Genomic DNA, 21861 nt, shown 5'->3' with positions numbered 1-21861 from the left:
ACATGTGTTTTTTTAGCCAAATTTTGAGGTTTGCAAAGGATTCTGGGTAACAGAACCTGGTCCGAGCCCCGCAAGTCACCCCTCCTTGGATTCCCCTAGGTCTCTAGTTTTCAGAAATGCACAGGTTTGGTAGGTTTCCCTAGGTGCCGGCTGAGCTAGAGGCCAAAATCTACAGGTAGGCACTTCGCAAAAAACACCTCTGTTTTTTTCCAAAATTTAGGATGTGTCCACGTTGCGCTTTGGGGTGTTTCCTGTCGCCGGCGCTAGGCCTACCCACGCAAGTGAGGTATCATTTTTATCGGGAGACTTGGGGGAACGCTGGGTGGAAGGAAATTTGTAGCTCCTCTCAGATTCCAGAACTTTCTGCCACAGAAATGTGAGGGACATGTGTTTTTTTAGCCAAATTTTGAGGTTTGCAAAGGATTCTGGGTAACAGAACCTGGTCCGAGCCACACAAGCCACCCCTCCTTGGATCCCCCTAGGTCTCTAGTTTTCAGAAATGTACAGGTTTGGTAGGTTTCCCTAGGTGGTGGCTGAGCTAGAGGCCAAAATCTCCAGGTAGTCACTTTGCTAAAAACAGCTCTGTTTTCTGTAATGTGTCCACGTTGTGTTTTGGGGCATATCCTGTCGCGGGCGCTAGGCCTACCCACACAAGTGAGGTATCATTTTTATCGGGAGACGTGGGGGAACGCTGGGTGGAAGGAAATTTGTGGCTCCTCTCAGATTCCAGAACTTTCTGCCACAGAAATGTGAGGAAAATGTGTTTTTTTAGCCAAATTTTGAGATTTGCAAAGGATTCTGGGTAACAGAACCTGGTCCGAGCCCCGCAAGTCACCCCTCCTTGGATTCCCCTAGGTCTCTAGTTTTCAGAAATGCACAGGTTTGGTAGGTTTCCCTAGGTGCCGGCTGAGCTAGAGGCCAAAATCTACAGGTAGGCACTTCGCAAACAACACCTCTGTTTTTTCCCAAAATTTAGGATGTGTCCACGTTGCGCTTTGGGGTGTTTCCTGTCGCCGGCGCTAGGCCTACCCACGCAAGTGAGGTATCATTTTTATCGGGAGACTTGGGGGAACGCTGGGTGGAAGGAAATTTGTAGTTCCTCTCAGATTCCAGAACTTTCTGCCACAGAAATGTGAGGGACATGTGTTTTTTTAGCCAAATTTTGAGGTTTGCAAAGGATTCTGGGTAACAGAACCTGGTCCGAGCCCCGCAAGTCACCCCTCCTTGGATTCCCCTAGGTCTCTAGTTTTCAGAAATGCACAGGTTTGGTAGGTTTCCCTAGGTGCCGGCTGAGCTAGAGGCCAAAATCTACAGGTAGGCACTTCGCAAACAACACCTCTGTTTTTTCCCAAAATTTAGGATGTGTCCACGTTGCGCTTTGGGGTGTTTCCTGTCGCCGGCGCTAGGCCTACCCACGCAAGTGAGGTATCATTTTTATCGGGAGACTTGGGGGAACGCTGGGTGGAAGGAAATTTGTAGCTCCTCTCAGATTCCAGAACTTTCTGCCACAGAAATGTGAGGGACATGTGTTTTTTTAGCCAAATTTTGAGGTTTGCAAAGGATTCTGGGTAACAGAACCTGGTCCGAGCCCCGCAAGTCACCCCTCCTTGGATTCCCCTAGGTCTCTAGTTTTCAGAAATGCACAGGTTTGGTAGGTTTCCCTAGGTGCCGGCTGAGCTAGAGGCCAAAATCTACAGGTAGGCACTTCGCAAAAAACACCTCTGTTTTTTTCCAAAATTTAGGATGTGTCCACGTTGCGCTTTGGGGTGTTTCCTGTCGCCGGCGCTAGGCCTACCCACGCAAGTGAGGTATCATTTTTATCGGGAGACTTGGGGGAACGCTGGGTGGAAGGAAATTTGTAGCTCCTCTCAGATTCCAGAACTTTCTGCCACAGAAATGTGAGGGACATGTGTTTTTTTAGCCAAATTTTGAGGTTTGCAAAGGATTCTGGGTAACAGAACCTGGTCCGAGCCACACAAGTCACCCCTCCTTGGATCCCCCTAGGTCTCTAGTTTTCAGAAATGTACAGGTTTGGTAGGTTTCCCTAGGTGGTGGCTGAGCTAGAGGCCAAAATCTCCAGGTAGTCACTTTGCTAAAAACAGCTCTGTTTTCTGTAATGTGTCCACGTTGTGTTTTGGGGCATATCCTGTCGCGGGCGCTAGGCCTACCCACACAAGTGAGGTATCATTTTTATCGGGAGACGTGGGGGAACGCTGGGTGGAAGGAAATTTGTGGCTCCTCTCAGATTCCAGAACTTTCTGCCACAGAAATGTGAGGAAAATGTGTTTTTTTAGCCAAATTTTGAGATTTGCAAAGGATTCTGGGTAACAGAACCTGGTCCGAGCCCCGCAAGTCACCCCTCCTTGGATTCCCCTAGGTCTCTAGTTTTCAGAAATGCACAGGTTTGGTAGGTTTCCCTAGGTGGCGGCTGAGCTAGAGGCCAAAATCTACAGGTAGTCACTTTGCTAAAAACAGCTCTGTTTTCTGTGATATGTCCACGTTGTGTTTTGGGGCATATCCTGTCGCGGGCGCTAGGCCTACCCACACAAGTGAGGTATCATTTTTATCGGGAGACGTGGGGGAACTCTGGGTGGAAGGAAATTTGTGGCTCCTCTCAGATTCCAGAACTTTCTGCCACAGAAATGTGAGGAACATGTGTTTTTTTAGCCAAATTTTGAGGTTTGCAAAGGATTCTGGGTAACAGAACCTGGTCCGAGCCCCGCAAGTCACCCCTCCTTGGATTCCCCTAGGTCTCTAGTTTTCAGAAATGCACAGGTTTGGTAGGTTTCCCTAGGTGGCGGCTGAGCTAGAGGCCAAAATCTACAGGTAGTCACTTTGCTAAAAACAGCTCTGTTTTCTGTGATATGTCCACGTTGTGTTTTGGGGCATCTCCTGTCGCGGGCGCTAGGCCTACCCACACAAGTGAGGTATCATTTTTATCGGGAGACGTGGGGGAACGCTGGGTGGAAGGAAATTTGTGGCTCCTCTCAGATTCCAGAACTTTCTGCCACAGAAATGTGAGGAACATGTGTTTTTTTAGCCAAATTTTGAGATTTGCAAAGGATTCTGGGTAACAGAACCTGGTCCGAGCCCCGCAAGTCACCCCTCCTTGGATTCCCCTAGGTCTCTAGTTTTCAGAAATGCACAGGTTTGGTAGGTTTCCCTAGGTGGCGGCTGAGCTAGAGGCCAAAATCTACAAGTAGCCACTTTGCTAAAAACAGCTCTGTTTTCTGTGATATGTCCACGTTGTGTTTTGGGGCATATCCTGTCGCGGGCGCTAGGCCTACCCACACAAGTGAGGTATCATTTTTATCGGGAGACATGGGGGAACGCTGGGTGGAAGGAAATTTGTGGCTCCTCTCAGATTCCAGAACTTTCTGCCACAGAAATGTGAGGAACATGTGTTTTTTTAGCCAAATTTTGAGGTTTGCAAATGATTCTGGGTAACAGAACCTGGTCCGAGCCCCGCAAGTCACCCCTCCTTGGATTCCCCTAGGTCTCTAGTTTTCAGAAATGCACAGGTTTGGTAGGTTTCCCTAGGTGGCGGCTGAGCTAGAGGCCAAAATCTACAGGTAGTCACTTTGCTAAAAACAGCTCTGTTTTCTGTGATATGTCCACGTTGTGTTTTGGGGCATATCCTGTCGCGGGCGCTAGGCCTACCCACACAAGTGAGGTATCATTTTTATCGGGAGACGTGGGGGAACGCTGGGTGGAAGGAAATTTGTGGCTCCTCTCAGATTCCAGAACTTTCTGCCACAGAAATGTGAGGAACATGTGTTTTTTTAGCCAAATTTTGAGGTTTGCAAAGGATTCTGGGTAACAGAACCTGGTCCGAGCCACACAAGTCACCCCTCCTTGGATTCCCCTAGGTCTCTAGTTTTCAGGAATGTACAGGTTTGGTAGGTTTCCCTAGGTGGCGGCTGAGCTAGAGGCCAAAATCTACAGGTAGTCACTTTGCTAAAAACAGCGCTGTTTTCTATGATGTGTCCACGTTGTGTTTTGGGGCATATCCTGTCGCGGGTGCTAGGCCTACCCACACAAGTGAGGTACCATTTTTATCGGGAGACTTGGGGGAACATAGATTAGCAAAACAAGTACTATTGCCCCTTGTCTTTCTCTACATTTTTTCCTTCCAAATATAGGAGTGTGTGTAAAAAAGACATCTATTTGAGAAATTCCCTGTAATTCACGTGCTACTATGGTCACCCCGGAATTCAGAGGTGTGCAAATAACCACTGCTCCTCAACACCTTACCTTGTGCCCTTTTTGGAAATGCAAAGGTTTTCTTGATAGCAATTTTTTACTCCTTATATTTCAGCAAATGAATTGCTGTATACCCGGTATAGAATGAAAACGCACTGCAGGGTGCAGCTCATTTATTGGCTCTGGGTTCCTCGGGTTCTTGATGAACCTACAAACCCTATATATCCCCGCAACCAGAGGAGTCCAGCAGACGTAACGGTATATTGCTTTCGATAATCTGACATTGCAGGGAAAAGTTACAGAGTAAAACGTAGAGAAAAATTGATGGTTTTTTCACCTCAATTTCAATATTTTTCTTTTTCAGCTGTTATTTTCTGTAGGAAACCCTTGTAGGATCTACACAAATGACCCCTTGCTGAATTCAGAATTTTGTCTACTTTTCAGAAATGTTTAGGTTTCTGGGATCCAGCATTGGTTTCATGACCATTCCTGTCACTGACTGGAAGGAGGCTGAAAGCACAAAAAATTGCACAAATGGGGTATGCCCCAGTAAAATGCCAAAATTGTGTTGAAAAATTGGGTTTTCGGATTCAAGTCTGCCTGTTCCTGAAAGCTGGGAAGCTGCTGAGTTTAGCACCGCAGACCCTTTGTTGATGCCATTTTCAGGGGGAAAACCACAAGCCTTCTTCTGCAGCCCCTTTTTCCAGTTTTTTTGAAAAAAACGAAATTTTCACTGTATTTTGGCCAATTTCTTGGCCTCCTTCAGGGGAACCCACAAAGTCTGGGTACCTTTAGAATCCCTAGGATGTTGGAAAAAAAGGACGCAAATGTGGCTTGGTTAGCTTATGTGGACAAAAAGTTATGAGGGCCTAAGCGCGAACTGCCCCAAATAGGCAAAAAAGGGCCTGGCACAGGAGGGGGAAAAGGCCTGGCAGCGAAGGGGTTAAGTTGCATATGTTGTTTTTGTCCATATGTATTTTTTTTAGAGGGGTTTAATTTATCCAATGGCAAAATATTGTGTTTCCTCTTAAATGACTGTGCAAATGTGTTTTTTATTTAAAATATTAAATGAAATTGTCTGTAGATTTGTTTGTGATATAGAGGTTGGTGTTGTTGCTATATTTAAGTCTGTAAACTTATTAAAGCCAATATCCGTATACAAAGCATTTTCTGTGTTATATGTATGTGTCTGATGTGCAAATAATTTTTGGTAGTAATATTTTCTTGGCTTTTTTTGTATCTCCTGTGTGCATCTTGAAGTGTTTTTTTTAAAATTGTATTTATACTTATGGGAGTTAGTTCAAAACCAACATAATTCTCATTTGGAACTTTAATACTGTTTGTAAGTTCGTAAATATATTGAATTAGACCTTCAAAGCTCATTATTTCAATAGTAATACATGTTCCATTTGGATGAGGCATTCCTTTGCTATCTCGGCTATGTGAATCAAAAATAAAATAAGTATGTGCACTTGTAAAAATTGAAATTGTATATGCGTTCATGCACAGTATTATTCCAGAATGCAGGTTTATTGTTATATTTATTGCAGTTTTTAAATCAGGATATAAAGGGTCAATACAATGCAGTATGTCACCATAATAAGGTATTCCTAGTTTAAGTGAATATATTGTATTATTATGTTGTATATAATTTGGTAAATCATCTGGATGCATATGCATTTCATGATTAATAGAATTTGAGTGTATAACTTATCTCCTAGATCCATAATATAGTGTAAATCATTTTGATCCCAGTTTTGTGCAAGTTTATAGTAGTTATGTAATATTGCAAAAGTACTATTTGGTAGCATTGTTTTCCCCTTGAACTGATATTACATTTTTCATGGCCTTGATGATAACTAGCTTTTAGAATGTAATTCATATTATTTATAAATATTTGTTATTTTTTAAATATATAAATGTTATTGTTTTGTGTGTATGTGTTAATTATAAACAATTACTGGGTTTGTAATGTATTTTAGATATACTGTATTTTATTGTGGTGGTTGTGGAATGGTTGAAAAGGAGCAGTTGTATGTATTGTAATTAATTATTGTGCTAGTATGCTATGTGGTTTTGTTAAATTGTTTAAAGTTAGTTACTCTCCTGTAAACGGTTGTAGCTGTTAAAATTGTATAAAACTGTAATACATTTGTTGCTTACTTTGTTGACTTTTTTCCTGTAAAAGATAAAAAGAATTATAAATATATAATTTTGATAAAATAAATAGATTTAAAGATATTGTTTTGTATTGTAGTTGGATGTATTGGGGTGTGGTTTGTATTTTAGTTGTTTGGGGTGAACTTGAATAGAACCATGAATTTGTTTGGAGTGCTGTGATTTGTAGTGTGAGGGATTGTAGTAGATTGTATTAAAATGAGGGAGATTTAAGTGGGGTGAGTTGAATAGTATTATTTCGTAATGTGGTGCACTAAAGTAGGATACAGTGGTTTAGACTATGTTAGAGTGTGGATTAGAGTGTAGTGAGGTAAATAAGAGTGTTGTAGATTTGGATTAATGTATAATGTATTTGAATGTGGTTGTAGATTGTGGAGTATTGTAGATTGTGGTTTGATTTGGTGTTGGGTTGATGAGAGTAGGCTGGATTGTGAGTGGGTGAATTGTATTGACATGAGAAATTAGGAGTGGAATGGAATAGTTTGAAGTGCAATGGTTTGATTTATGAGTGTTGTATTGTATTATATTGAAGTGGTACAGATGAACTTAGTTTAGAATGCAGTGAATTTAATTAGAGTAGGATGCATTAATTTGGAGAAGATAGGAGTTTGTGGAATGGATTGTAGTGTATTGTATTAGAGTAAGGTGGGCTGGGTAGCATTAGAATTGTTTTGTGCGGGGTAGATTACATTTGAATGTAATGTGTTGGATTACAGTAGGTTAGGTTTGTTTGGAGTGGTTTTAAATGATTCAGGTGGGAGTGAGATCATTGAAGTGGAGTGGGTTGTATTGGAGTGGGCTGGGGTGAGTTTCATTAGAGTAGGGTGGCTTATACTGCAGTGTTTTTGATTAGATTGGAATGCAATAGAGTGCAGTGTTATGTATTGGTATATGGTAGATTGTAGTGAGATGTATTTGTTTGGAATGGAGTACATTAATTTACGATGTATTGGGATGGATTATTCTAGATTGTATTGTATGTAATATAATGTTTTGTATTGATATAGGGTGTATTGTTATAGAATGGAAAGTACTGTAGTGTATTAAAATGAGTGTGTTAAATTTTGTGGTGTTGTGGATTGTACTGAATGTTATGTATTGGACTTGAGGGTGTAAAATAGGGTCAGGATGTAGTGGTTTGTAATGGAATTAGCCTGAATTGTTATGGTGTGTATTAGAGTGGAGTTCATTGTGCTGGATTGGACTGGAGTGGGTTGTATTGCATTGGAGTGTGGTAAAATTGTTTGGAATTGGCTGTTTTTATTCTATTGAAGGGAAGTAGATTTAGCTTGTTTGTAGTTTTGCAGCTTTAGGAATTCATTAAACGTTACAGGTAAAAATAAAACATAAAACATTGCTGAACACACACAACTTCCCCTCAGTGATATTTAGACATGTTTATGAAATTAGTAACTAGAGCTCTGCCAACACAAATAAAAGGCAACACACACACTAATAGAAATAGGCATGTTAATGAAATTAGTAACCAAAGCTCTGCTAATAGGAGATAAAATGCAATGCATTAAAACATACAGAATAATGTAAATGGCTAAACTACATAAATACATTAATATAATTTTGTCTAGTAGTAGTAACTAATTAGTTAAAAGACATATATAAGTGACTTACCTATGTTTTTAAGTAGCAACCAATGTAGAAGGCTTAATAGTTCGATTTGTAGGACTGTAAAAAAAGAAGACTGGTTTGTTTTAGCTATATACAATGTTTAAATATTAGCAATGATAAAGTAATGAATAAGAATGAAATAACTGTGGTAAAATGTATTTTTATTGGCTAAAAATAAAATAAAGTTGTAATTCGCTTTAAAGGTAATATATGTATGTGCATGAGAGTATGTATGTGTGAGAAAGCGTGTGTGTGTTTGAGACAAAGTATGTGTATTTGTGTGTGTGTGAAAGAAAGAGGCAGGATAAGGTGAAAAAGAGGGACAGTGTATGTGTGTGAGAAAGAGTGCTGTGTGCGAATAGAGAGAGAGAGAAACAGATAGAGTGGTGTGTGAGTGTTTGAAAGAAAGAGAAAAAGAGAGAAAATGTGTATGAGAGATAATGCTTATTTTAACAATAAATCAACATAAAAAGTTAAGCCGTCTTTAGTGAGTTTTGTAATATAGAGACGTATGATATAAAGTTGAATGTGTAATATTGAAATTTAAAGTTGTGTTGATAAGTGTGTATGTAAGAAAGAGAGTGAGAAAAAGTTTATATGTGTGATTTAAGATGTGTGTATGTTCATGAGAGCATGTATGTGTGTGTGTGTGTGTGTGTGTTATTAGGACGAACATGACAACCTGGAAACTTTGCATGTTATTGCTTTGAGGTAATTAATAATTGTGTGGAAACACAAGATGAAAGCTAATGTACGCAGTACTATATGCAAGCATGTTTAAGAAATTATTTAGTAAAATAACTATGCAAATAGGAGATGAAAGGCAAAGCGCACAATGCAGTGTTACAAAGTTGTTTAATACTTTCAATAAAATATATGGGAATGTGTCTGTGAGTGATGTGTGTGAGACAGAGTATGTGTGTGTAAAAGAGAGCGCATGTGTATGATAGAAAGTATATGTGTTTGTGTGTAAAAGCTTGTATCTGTGAGATAGCGTGTGTGTATCTGTTAAAGAAAGAGGAAGGATAAAATGAAAAAAAAGAAACAGTGTTTGTGTCAGAAATAGTGCTGTGTGTAAAGGACAAAGGGCATAAGAGACAGAAAGAGAGACAGTGGTGTGTGAATAAGAAAGATGAATGAGACAAAAAGAAAGAAAAACAGAGAGTGTATGTGTTATGAAGAGAGAGAAAAAACCTATGTGTTAGAAAGAGAATGTGTGCATGTTTGTGAGAGCATATATGTGTGAAAAAATGTTTTTGTGCTTTTAATAGTAATGTAACAACATGAAAGAGTGCATAATATTGCTGCAAGCTAATTAATAATGGAAAGTGTGTGAACATAGTATAAAAAGCATCGTACGCAGTGCTATGTGTAAGCATGTTTTATAAATTGCTTTTAAAAACAACTATGCAAACAGGAAATAAAGGCAAAGCGCACGCTGCAATGTGACAGTGACATAGTAAAAAATTTCAATGAAAAGTATGTAAATATCTCTATAAGTAATGTGTGTGATATGAGTATGTGTGTGTAAAAGAGAACACTTCTGAATAAAGACAGGATGTCTGTATGTGTGTGAGAGGTTGTATGTGTAAGAAAGGGTGTATGTGTGTAAAAGAGAGAGAGGATAAAGTTGAAAATACAGTGTGTGTGTGAGAGAGATAGTGCTGTGTGTGAGTAAGGTGTGTGAGAAAGAGAGAAAATGCCGTATGAATGAGAGAGTTAAAGATAGACAGAGCAAAAAATACACAGTGTATAAGTAAGAGAAAGAAAAAAACTGTATGTTTAGAAGAGAAAAAAGTGTTTGTCTGTGAGAGCGTATATGTGTGAGAGTGTATGTGTGTTATGAGGACCAATGTAACAGCACAAAACTTCGCTTGAGATTGCAGCAAGATAATTACTATTTAAAATAGGGTAAATAGAAGTGAAAAGGCAATGCGTGGAATGCTGTATTTAAACTTGTTGTGAAAATTCTTATCTAAAGCTGTGTATAGTTTACATAAAACACAAATAGCGCAATGCAAAAGTTTTCCATGATTTTCAATGTTAAATCTAAAAATGTGCAAGCACGATAAAAAGGCAATGCACACAGTACTATATTTAGGAACATTTATAACATTACTAACGGAAACTGATCCAAAAGTGTGGAGTGGTGTGATTTTTTGAAAAAACGAGGTAATATTCATCCAAGATACCACTTGTAATAGAGAAAAGTGAATTAGCAAACTTGTACAAATCACCATCCAGATCCACATATGATGGTTAGGTTCATGATATCGATCTTTATAGCTATGCTAATTCTCTTCCTACTGAAGCTAGGCAATATCTTTCGCAACACAGCAACAAACTACAGACCCCTGTCTGCCCACTGCAGATTCATTGTAGCTAAATTGCTGTTGTCCCATGCAATAAAGTAGCGTCAGGTGCCTTTAAGGATAAAAAACAAAGTTGTTCTTCAACTTGATGTTAATAAATAATACATTTTAAACAGGCACAACTAAACTGTAACTGGTGTTATTTGAGGCTGTGCGAAAGTAAAATAAAGTTTACAATAGCACTTGTGGGCTTTCAAAAATGCCAATACATACAAAAATATTAAGCAGGCATAACGAAGCCTGAACTGGTAGGGTTTCAAAAAGTGGCAGTTAAAATAAAAACTGTGCTAACACTGTCAAAAGTTGTCAATTAACAGCACGAAAAGTCAGCATAATATGGCAGCGAGGGAATTAATAACTGAAACTGTACAAATATAACATGAAAGTTAAAGCACGCGCTGCAATATTAAGCTGACATGGTCCAAACTTAGAATAAAATCTTTATGAATGTTTCTGTGGGTAATGTGGGTGAGAAAGAGTATGTGTGTGTAACAGAGAGCGCATGTGTATTTGAAAAAGGATGTATGTATGTGCGTAAAAGCTTGTATAAGTAAGAAAGCATATGTGTGCTTGTGAAAGAGGGAGGATAAAGTGTTAGAGAGAAACAGTCTGTATGTGAAGAAGTTAGTGCTGTGTATGAGAGAGGGAAAGAGAGAGAGAGAAAGAGAGAGAGTGCTGTGTAAATGAGAGAGATAAAAACTGGTTGTGTGGAAGACAGGATGTGTGTCTGTTCGTGAGAGCGTGTATATATGAGAGAGCGTATGTATAAAGAAGGTAATGTAACAGCACAGAAACTTTAAATAATATAACTGCGAGCTAATTAGTAATCAAAACTGTGCAAGCCTGATAAAAAAAAATGCACGCACTGCTATATTTAAGTACGTTTTTAGAATTAATAACTGAAGTAATACTGCAAACACCAAATAAAAGTTAATGCGCCCAGTGTTTTATTTATGTACGTTTTATCATTCTTAAAAATGTGTAAACAAAAAGACTGAAAATACGAGATGAAAAGCACAGCGCACACTGCGCTGTTAAGCTAACGGTGTAACATTAGTATAAAATCTATGTGAATGTTTGTGTGACTGATGTTGGTGAGACCCAGTACGTGTGTGTAAAAGAGAGCGAGTGTGCATGAGAGAAAGGATGGATGTATGTGCGTGAAATCTTGTATGTGTGAGAGAGCGTGTATGTATCTGTTTAGAAAGAGAGAGAATAAATGAAAAAGAGAGACAGTGTTTGTGTGAGAAAAATAGTGCTGTGTGTAAAAGAGGGAGGGCAAAACAGAGAGAAAAAGACAGAGTGCTATGTCGATAAGAGAGATGGGTGAGACACAAAGAAAAACAGACAATGTATGTGTTATAGAGAGAGAGAAAAAATGTATGTGTTGGAGAGAGAATGTGTGGATGTTTGTGAGGGCATGTCTGTGTGAAAAAGCGTGTGTGTGTTATCAATTGCATTGTAACTGTATACAAGGTGTGCATGATATTGCTGCAAAGTAATTAATAATAGAAAGTTTGTAAACATAAAATAAAAAGCAGCGCATGCAGAACTATATTTAAGCACATTTAATAAATGACTTTCGAAAATAACTGTGCAAATCGGAGATAAAGGCAAAGCGCACACTGTGGGGCTAAAGTAACATACTTAAAACTGTCCCCCAAAAGTTTGTGAATATATATTAACTAATGTGTATGATGCGAGTGCGTGTGTGTAAAAGAGAGCGCTTCTGTGTCGGAGACAGGATGTGTGTATGTGCGTAAGAGCGTGTATATGTGAGAGAGCGTGTGTGTGTTATGAAGCAAATGTAACAGCACGGCAACTTTGAAAACTATAACTGCGAGCTATCTAATAATTAACACAGCCCAAACCTGATAAAAACAAATGCACGCACTGTTATATTTAAGCCTATTTTAAAGTTTAGTAACGGAATGTAAGACTGCAAACACCACCTCAAAGCTATTGTGCGCACTGCTAAATTTAAGTACATTCTTAAAATTAGTAAGTGACAAAACGAAAAACACGAAATATAAACCAAAGGCCGCACAGCGATGTTGACCTGACATGCTGTAAATGCAGAAAGAAAACGATCTTAATGTCTCTGTGACTTATGTAAGTAACACAGAGTACGTTGTTAAGAGAGAGCACTTTTGTGTGCGAGAAAAGATGTGTATATGTCCATGAGAGCGTGTATATGTGAGAGAGCATGTGTGTATTATGAGGACTAATGTACTAGCACGGAAACTTTGCTTAATATAGATGCTAGGTAATCAAAATTGTGGAAACAGGAAATGAAAGCAAATGTGTTTCCAGCTACATTTAAGCAAATTTTTAAATTTACAAATGGAAGCAACAGTGCAAACATGAGATAATAATAAACGCGCCCTGTTATAATTAAGCATGTGTATACATTTTGTAACAGATCTAAATGTGCAAACAGGAGATAAAAGGTAACACGTGCACTGCTATATGTAAGCACATAAAATTACAAACTGAAGCTGTGGTAACAGATAAAAGACAACGCACATACTGCTATGTTAAAGCAGTGCAAAAGCGTGATAAAACAAAAGTGGACACTAATAAAATATACTAAAATATATACCAATGCAATGTTAAATTGAGCCGACAGTAGAAGGTGTTAAAAGTGTGGAAAACGTTTACTGTTAAAGAATAGATGTGGTCCTAATTTCACGATAACAAACTATGCCAAGTTAAGTTGACTTCGATAGAATGTAAAGGTTACACATGCATGTTAAAAGCTAAGAGTGCACCTTTCAACTAAAAATCAGTGGCAATGACTAATAAAAGTTTAAAGAGACACAGCTTTGTCAAAACTAGTGTAGAAGGGAGGAAGAGAGAGAGAAAAAGAGCAGACCTTTGTGAAAGAGCAGCAGACACACATAGAAAATGAAAACAAAACAGTGTGTATGAGAGACAGAAAAAGAGTGTTTTATAACAATAATCTGCTTAAATTGGCATGCAGTTGTACAACTACCTAATTTAATCAATATAATTTTTTCCCACAGTAGTAATTAGTTAATTTAAAGACACACATATAGAACACTTACCGAAGTTGAAAAGAAACAACCAATATGGTTTGCGTGATCTCTAGCTTTGCAAAAATCTGAACCCCCAAAAAATTCGACTGCTTAGTTTTAGCAAGATACAGTGTTTAAATATCAGCAAGGCTAATAAAAGTTAACAAAAGCTAAATAAAGTAGCAAATAAAAATGAAGGAATGTTAAAAACGTGTATTCTTATTGGCTAAAAAGAAAACGAAGTTGTAATTGGCTCTAAAGGTTAAAAAAAAAGTTTAGCCTACTTTAAGCACTTAGGTGTAATGCAAGCACACCTTGTTGTTAATGAGAAGGGTACGGCCAAAAAGTCTGGAGTGGTGTGAATGTTTGAAAAAACAAAGCTGTATCCATGAAAAATACCACTTGTCTTCAGTGGAAAGCGAATTAGCGTACTTGTAACGTCAACATCCTGACCCACATATGCTGTTTAGGTTCCTGATATCGATCTTTATAGCTATGCTAATTCTCTCCCTTTGGAAGGTAAGCGATCTCTTTCTCAACACAGCAACAAACTACAGACCCCTGTCTGCCCACTGGAGAGTCTTTGTTTGTGGCTAAATAGCTTTTGTCCCTTGCAACAAAGTAGCGGCAGATGCCTTTAAGGATCAAAAACAAAATTGTCAGTGATGGGCTTTACCTTGATGTTAATAAGTAATACATTTTAAAGAGCCACAGCTAAACGGTAACTGCTCTTATTTCAAGCTGTGCAGAAGTAAAATACAAGTGGACATTAGCACTTGTAGGCTTTTAAATGCCAATACATACCAAAATATTAAGCAGGCACAACTAAGCCTGTATTGGTAAGGTTTTAAAATGTGTCAGTGTATAATAAAAACTGCGCTAACACTGTCGAGATTTGTCAATTAACAGAACAAAAAGTCAGCATAAAATGGCAGCGAGGTAAATACTAACAGAAACTGTACAAATTTAACATAAAAGTCAAAGCAGGCGCTGCAATATTAAGCTGACATGGTCAAATCGACGAATACAATCGATATGAATGTGTGAATGATGTGGGTGACACAGAGTACGTGTGTGTAACTTAGAGCGTGTGTGTATTTCAAAAACGATGTATGTATGTGCATAAAAGCTTGTATAGGTAAGACAGCATATGTGTGTGTGTGTGTGTGTGAAAGAAAGAGGGAAGATAAAGTGAGAGAGGGAGACAGTCTGTATGTGTAAATGTTCGTGCAGTGTGTGAAAGAGGGAAAGAGCAAAACAGAAAGAGAGTGCTGTATGAATTAAAAATTGAAGAAAACAAAAAAAAGAAGTTGATGTGTTGATGTGAGATAAAAACTGATTGTGTATAAAAGAGAATGTGTGTATGTCCGTGAGAGCGTGTACATGTGAGAGAGCGTGTGTGTGTTATGAAGCCAATATAACTGAACGGTAACTGTGATTAATATACTTGCGAGATAATGAAGATAAACGCGATAAAACAAGTGAACATTCGGCTATATTTAAGGACGTTTTTAATTTTAGTAACAAAATTAAAATTGCAAAGACCACATGCAAGCTAATATGTGCACTGCTATATTTAAGTACGTTCTTCAATGTAGTAAACAAAATAACAAATTCCTCAAAATATCAACCCAAAACCACATTGGGATGTTGACCTAACATGCTGTAAATGCAAAATAAATTTGTCCTCAATGTCTCTGTGAGTGTTGTGCGTAACACAGAGTATGTGTGTGTAAAAGGGAGTACTTCTATGTGTAGTGTATTTGTGTGACAGAGTGTATGTGAGCCAAAGCATGTATGACACACATACTTCCAATGACACAGGTGAGACAGTGTAACTGACCATTCCTCTGACTATTGATGTGTTCTGTGTGGCTGTAGTAGGATGGCAGTCACTCCCTGTTCATCTCAACTTACTGTCACCTATGTCTTCTCATTTTGCAGATGTTGGTGTTGTAACCACTGTGTACTGAGGTGATGACTACAGACAGCTACAGGTCATTATTTGTATGCTATCACAGTGTTCAGATCATTTGCACAAGATGTGACTGTTTCCATAATTGCACATTTTCATCACATAAAACACTATTACTCAAGTTGTGTTCAAGGGTGTTTATTTTAGTGCAAATTATAAATGGAAAAGTGCAATGGAATGGGGTGATGTTAGAGATTTATTCCAGGGTATTGTTCCAGTTTGTTTGTAGCACAGGTCCAGTGTCCAAGGGGCTATAGGAAGGGGAGCAAAGGCAGCTTACAGTGGACAAGGTGACCGGGTGGGCCACAAGGGGGCCATTCAGGAAGGTCTCATTTCCTGGCGGTGGTCTTGGTCTTGGCAAGTGTCTCTGGCTTCTGTCAGGATTAAAGGGAACATTTGGGGGGTGGTTCACCTTCTGCAGGGGGAGGGGTGCTGGTAGCCTGTGGGTCCTGTGACTGGGCCTCGTGTCCACTTGCTGCAGCAGATGTGGAGGGCTGGTCAGTAGACAGGCTAGTGGGAGGGGCCCACTGGTGTGCTCTCTATTCCCTCATGATGTTGGTCATTTCAGCCAGCGCCCCTGCTATGGAGACCATGATGGCGTTGAGGGCCTGCAAATCTTCCCTGATCGCCTGATGGTGTACCTCCTGCAGCCACTTTTTCTCCTGCATGATGGTAAGAATCTGGCTCATCTTGTCCTGGGATTGTTGGTAAGCCTCCAGGACATTAGTGAGTGCCTCCTAGAGAGTCGGTTCCCTCAGCCTGTCCTCCCCCTGGCACACAGCTGTCCTCCCAGTGTCCCTATCCTCCAGGGCCAGTGTCCCCTGAACGGTGTGCCCACTGACCCCAGGACCCTGATTGTCCTGGGTGTGAGGTGTGGCCTGGGGTCGCTGTTGTAGTGTTATTTGTGATTTGACCACTGACTTCGTGTCGCACCACTGCGATATTTGTGTTTTGACCACTGACTATGTGTTGCACCACTTTGCACTTGGCTTAGCTGTCCACCATCACATTAGCGGTCACCAGTTACATACTCCATTTTGAATTCAGCTTATCCTTAGCTTCACCACCATGTTAAAGATGCAAGTAGTTTTCCATATAAAGCATGTTAAGCAACGTGTTTTCTATTCTGCATGTTCTTTTCTCACAGAAGGGCTAGGGCATAACATGGAGGAGCCAGTCAGCAAGATAAGGATGTACTTGAATTGTTTATGGTACAGCAAGGAACGGTTTAGTTTTGGGAAAGACACCTTGGGATTTTGGCCAAGTTCCAATGTGTTTCTTTCAAAGCTGACCTATAATAGCCAGCATTTTTTTATATTTCTTGCAGAGCGGGAGGGTTTTTTCCAGAAAGCTCTTTCCTTGTTTGTTTAAGATACATAAGAGACCCAGAGCGACAGTGGGAGATTCAGAGACCTCAATCAGGATTTAGACGTCGAATGCCTGATATATTTCCTGTGAGGGTATAGCTCTCTCTTTCTCGTTGCGGTGAAACCGGGGTCAATGACTTGCTGACAGGTGAAAGATGAAGCACCAGAAAGGCTCTACTGTGATGCATTTTTATTGCTTATTTGCTTTACATTGTGTATGAATATACATGCATATATTAATATAGGTGTCTGTATCCTTGCATGTATATATTTGCTGTTTATAGATGTATTGTGTGATTGTTGGTACTCCATGCTGTGCATGCTCTAGTGATGGGTGTACATGCCGGGCTGGGAGGGCTGTCCATGCATTGGTATGGCATGCAGGGCTTGGCATTGGGGTTGGTCACATATGTAGGTGCACTGTATGGAATAGAGTGGAGTGATGGGAGTCAGGGAGAGGGGGTGAGATGGCATGCAGGTATGGGGGTGATAAGTAGTAAATATTGACTCACCAGTGTCCAGTCCTCCGGCTACTCCAGTGAGTCCCTCAGGATGCAGTATTGCCAAGACTTGCTCCTCCAATGCTGTGAGCTGTGGGGGAGGAGGAGGTTGGGCTCCACCGCCAGTCCTCGGGATGGCAAGCTGGTGCCTTGCTGTCACAGAACGTACCTTCCCCTGTAGGTCGTTACACCTCTTCCTGATGTTGTCCCTTGTTCTTGGATGCTGTGCCACGGCGTTCACCCTTTCGACAATCCTCCGCCATAGCTCCATCTTCTTGGCAATGGATATCTGCTGTACCTGTGCTCCAAACATCTGTGGCTCTACCCTGATTATATCCTCCACCATGACGTGCAACTCCTCATCAGTGAAACGGGGGTGCCTTAGTGAAGACATGGGTGTTGTGTGGTGTGTGTGTGTTGTGCAGAGGGTGTTGACTAATGTGATGGGGTATGGGATGTGGGGTGCGTGACGAATGAATGGGTGTTTGTGGTGTGTGTATAGTTGTCTTTGTGATATTCGTGTCTGTCTCGTGGCAGTTTTTGGTGTTCATAAAGGGTTGTGGGTAATGTGGGTGTGTGTTTTATAGTGCTGTGGATGGTTGGATGGGTGTGGTGTGTGTATCAGTGTCAGATGTGTGTTTTTGGTATTGGCCAATGTGGTGTGGTTTTGTATTTGGGTGGCCATTCAAACTGCGCCGGTGTGTACCGCCAATGGTTTACCGCCACTGAATGTCCGCCGTGGTGATTCATGGGTCATAATGTGGTGGGCGTTGTTTTGTTGGCGTAATGATATGGGTGGTAGTACAGAAACTAACACTGACCTTTGGGCTGGCGGATATGTGTTTGTGGCAGTATTCTGTTGGTTTGGTGTGTGTGGTCATAATATGTAGAGGGTGTTGAGTCCGCGGCGGTATGTTGGCAGTCGTCACCGCAGCGGTAAGCGGATTTACCGCCATTGTCATAATGAGGGCCATAATTTTTCAGATCAGGAGTTTTGGCATGCAAGAGACCACATCCTGAAAGTTCACCTGCCAAGCTGCTGCAAAAGGAGGAGAGGCATATTGTCACCTCTGGTGTTCCCTTGCTGTGAAGAATGATCAAGACCTGTAGGCGGTAGTGTAACACAATATAACGAGGCCCCCACTAGAAAGTAAATTGGAGAGGAGATGTGGCTTACAGGCAGAGTTGCCATCTTTGTAACAGAGGAACCTGGATCGAGTCCTGCCAATGGCTCAACATCTTGTGATTTAATTAAAAGACCGATGCTACCACTATGCAACAACCTTATATTGCTGCCTCAGCATGCAGCCCTTTAAAGAACATTACTACATCATAACTACACCATAAAGCAAAGAATGTTCAAACATAAAATCGTCCAGTGCACATAGTCCTCTTCCTCTTTTATTAGCTGCTGCTTAGCAGACATGTACCTTTACCGTACACTGTTTTCTATTTGGCGTAGTATGTTTTTCTTTGTTGCAGGTTATCTTTTTTCCCTTCCAATTTATGGATGGGTTTTTAAATGCCTTTTCTTTAATTTACAATATTTGTAATACTAATTATATTTTGTGGTTAGGATTAGGTGTTTCAGGATTTTTGTAACAGTTTTTGCAAATTTGGCAAAATAAAGTAAAGCGCACTCAGGGAGATTCCTTGCTGAATGCAGTGACAGCTCCTTCCACGGAGCACACTAGTAGGAATTCCCTAATTGGGCCATATAGAAGACAACGACAATCAGAGCTTTTACAGTAATGTTTATTTGAAGTACAACCAGACGACCCCTAAGTTTGGCCTCCTTAATACCACCTGCTCTCTCTTCGTGAGCTACTGGTGTCCAAAGGAGAATGCAGAGCCTTAAACATTCCAACATTATCTTACAACATATCGGGGCGTGGCCAAGATGGCGGCCGGAGCGGACGCTTGAGAAAAGAGCTCCGCTCGCGGCCCTCCTTCTTGCCGAATATCCTGGTCCCTGGTTCCCGGTCGGCCATAAAATGCTGAGGCTACCCCCCCAGTGCCGGGGGCAGCCCTCAAGGACACAGAAGTAGCTGCGGATGGCCCCGTGATCAACTGCTGGATTCGAGGAAGCAAGACGCGCCTGGTGCTGTGGATCGGGAGGTGAGGCGGCCCTCCCGCGGCCGGCGAGACGTGGGCACGGCGGTCGGGTCGCCCCGTTCGGCTTCCCCGTGGGATCGCCGGGGGGGTCGAGGGCTGTTGGGCCTGGACTGCGGTGGGCCCTGGGAGCGGGCCTGCTGGCTGGGGCGCGGCCTGGGGGACGCCGCGGCTTCCGGTTCGGCCGCGCTCCATCGGAGCAACAAGAAACACGGGGGCGCGCGGCAGTGAGCGAGCCCCCCCTGATATGGCTTAGCATCCCTACAGCTCCACGTGGCCCCCCTACCAAGAACTGGTAGCAGCGTCGTGCGGTGACGCTGCGGCGAGAGCACTGGGCGGTGTTCCCTTGCGGGGTCGGGCCTTGGACGTGTCGGCGCCAGGAACGGGCGTCTGGCTCACCCTGGCACTCCGCCCTTGATCTGTGGAGGCGGCCGGCGGACGCGTGCTCGGGTGGAGTGGGGGCCCCGGCGTGCCTTTGGTGGAGTGTACCGGACCGGCTGAGGGGACCTTCGGCCTCTCCTCCCGTGCAGGGCACTGGGCCAGCGACAACGACCCTCAAGCACCAGCACCCAGCACAGAAGATAAAACAGTGGGAAGCAGAGGCGGAGGAGTGGGAAAGAAAGGAAGAAGGAAAAAATTTACAAAAAATAAAATAAAAATACATAAATAAAAAAGAGAGGAGGAGCCAATAAAATCAGAATAAAGGAAAAAAAGAAATAAAAAAGAGAAAAAAAAAAAAAAGAATGAAAAAGCGCTGGCACAGAATAAATTAAACGCACATAAAACAACCACGTTGGGTCACCAAAGTATCAAGCCACAAGCAAATAAGTGAAAAACCCAACGCACCTGTACCAGGCCAGTGGCATTCAGCTCTCTGCCTTGCAACGAGGAGGGCCTCAGTCAACAAATTAACATACTAACTCCTAATATCCCTGAAAATAAGCAACCACGCCTGGACCACTGATAACGCTAAAATCACCCACTTTGACGTGCATGGCTCTGCTTCGCCCCACCAGTACACATAGCTGATTTCATACGGCATAATTCTCCCCGGTCGCATAGTGGTCACAATGGTCAAGCCTAAGCATTCCAAAACAGGGACTTCTGCGGAGGGAGAAACCCCCCCCTCCATGGGCCAACTGGACATGCAAAAGGCAACGCAACTTCAACTGAGCGAGACGCTACGCGCACACTCCCAGCAATTTGATAAAATTATGCAGGCAATTATGGAAACCAAAACTTCGCTAGAAGGGAAAATTGATGCCGCAGTGCTGGAGGTCTCCCTACTCCGAGCTGACCACCGCAAACTGTCTGACAGAGTGCATAATGCTGAACTGTCGCTAGAAACGGTTCACCCGGAAATGAAAGACATGAAAAGCAAATTCAAACAGATGGAAACTGAGTTGGCACAGCTACAACGCCGAGCTGAAGAAGCAGAGGGGCGCTCAAGACGTAACAATATCAGATTCATTGGCATCCCAGAACGATTGGAACTACCCAAAGCCGAGGATTTCTTAGAAAACTGGCTGAAAGAAATAATGAAAACTCAGGATGCCACAAAATCACCAATGATAGAAAGAGCCCACAGAATACCGGGCAGACCCCCTCGGCCTGGAGCGCCACCCCGACCCATGATAGCTAGATTTCTTAACCACAGAGACAGAGATTCTGTTCTTCAACACTTTAGATCTTCCAGTCAAATCAGCTTGGAAAATAATAACATATCTGCATACCCGGACTATACGCTGGAAGTACAACGTAGAAGAGCAACCTTTGTAAAGATCAAACAAATCTTGCGACAAAATAATATAACTTATTCTCTCATGTTCCCAGCCCGCCTGCGTATCACCATAGATGAGAAAACGCTCATATTCCCTACCCCAGAGGATGCATGGACTTGGATTCACGCCAAAGGTTTGATCAGCCCGCCAACGGAAAAGACAACAACTGAGGACTGGATAACACCCAGCTCCAGGAGGAAAAAAAAACGAAATCGCAAATGGAATCAGAGCAAGCTCAAATATTAAGGGAAACTAGCTCCTTCACTCGACCACAATCCAAAACCCGAAGTGACACAGATGCTACAGACAGCGGATCCCCAGGAGGGGAATCAAGTGCATCCTCCTCCTTCCTACTGGCCGGCCCTGACCTTACACCGCGCGTTGCGGATGATCTCTAGACCTCGTGAGGGAATATGAACTGCGCCACAGACATGAGTCCGGCGTTGGGACACGCGACCTCCCGCCCTTATGCGGCCTAGAGCGGTGCTTGGTGGTTTCTTTGGGATGGGATCTGGCCGCTAGCTTCCTTGACTGGGACTAACAGGGTAACCAAAGCGGTTGTACTTACAATTTGGACCGAGCAGGGACAAAATTATCCTGGAGACGGGTCGGTTCCCGCCCGGCTATACCAAAACCACGCTCTCCGACAACCAAGTCACTCCCGAATGGAACTTAACTTCGCAGTTTGCAGTTTAGGCACCAGTTGTGC

The 21861-nt window shown here is 41.8% G+C and overlaps 1 long non-coding RNA gene across 1 annotated transcript in view; it reads right to left on the bottom strand.

The window, feature by feature from the left end:
* LOC138286765 (uncharacterized) overlaps positions 1 to 21861 on the bottom strand; it is a 79729-nt gene that overhangs the window by 8636 nt on the left and 49232 nt on the right. Inside the window, exon 2 of the long non-coding RNA XR_011202054.1 lies at positions 8011 to 8064. This is a non-coding gene — a long non-coding RNA (uncharacterized lncRNA). The remainder of the gene's footprint in view (positions 1 to 8010; positions 8065 to 21861) is intronic.

This window comes from Pleurodeles waltl, chromosome 3_2 (genome assembly GCF_031143425.1).
Source record: "Pleurodeles waltl isolate 20211129_DDA chromosome 3_2, aPleWal1.hap1.20221129, whole genome shotgun sequence".
Taxonomy (NCBI): Eukaryota; Metazoa; Chordata; class Amphibia; order Caudata; family Salamandridae; genus Pleurodeles; species Pleurodeles waltl.
The sequence above is the reverse complement of the archived record's forward strand: the minus strand, read 5'-3'. Positions and strand labels throughout refer to the sequence as shown.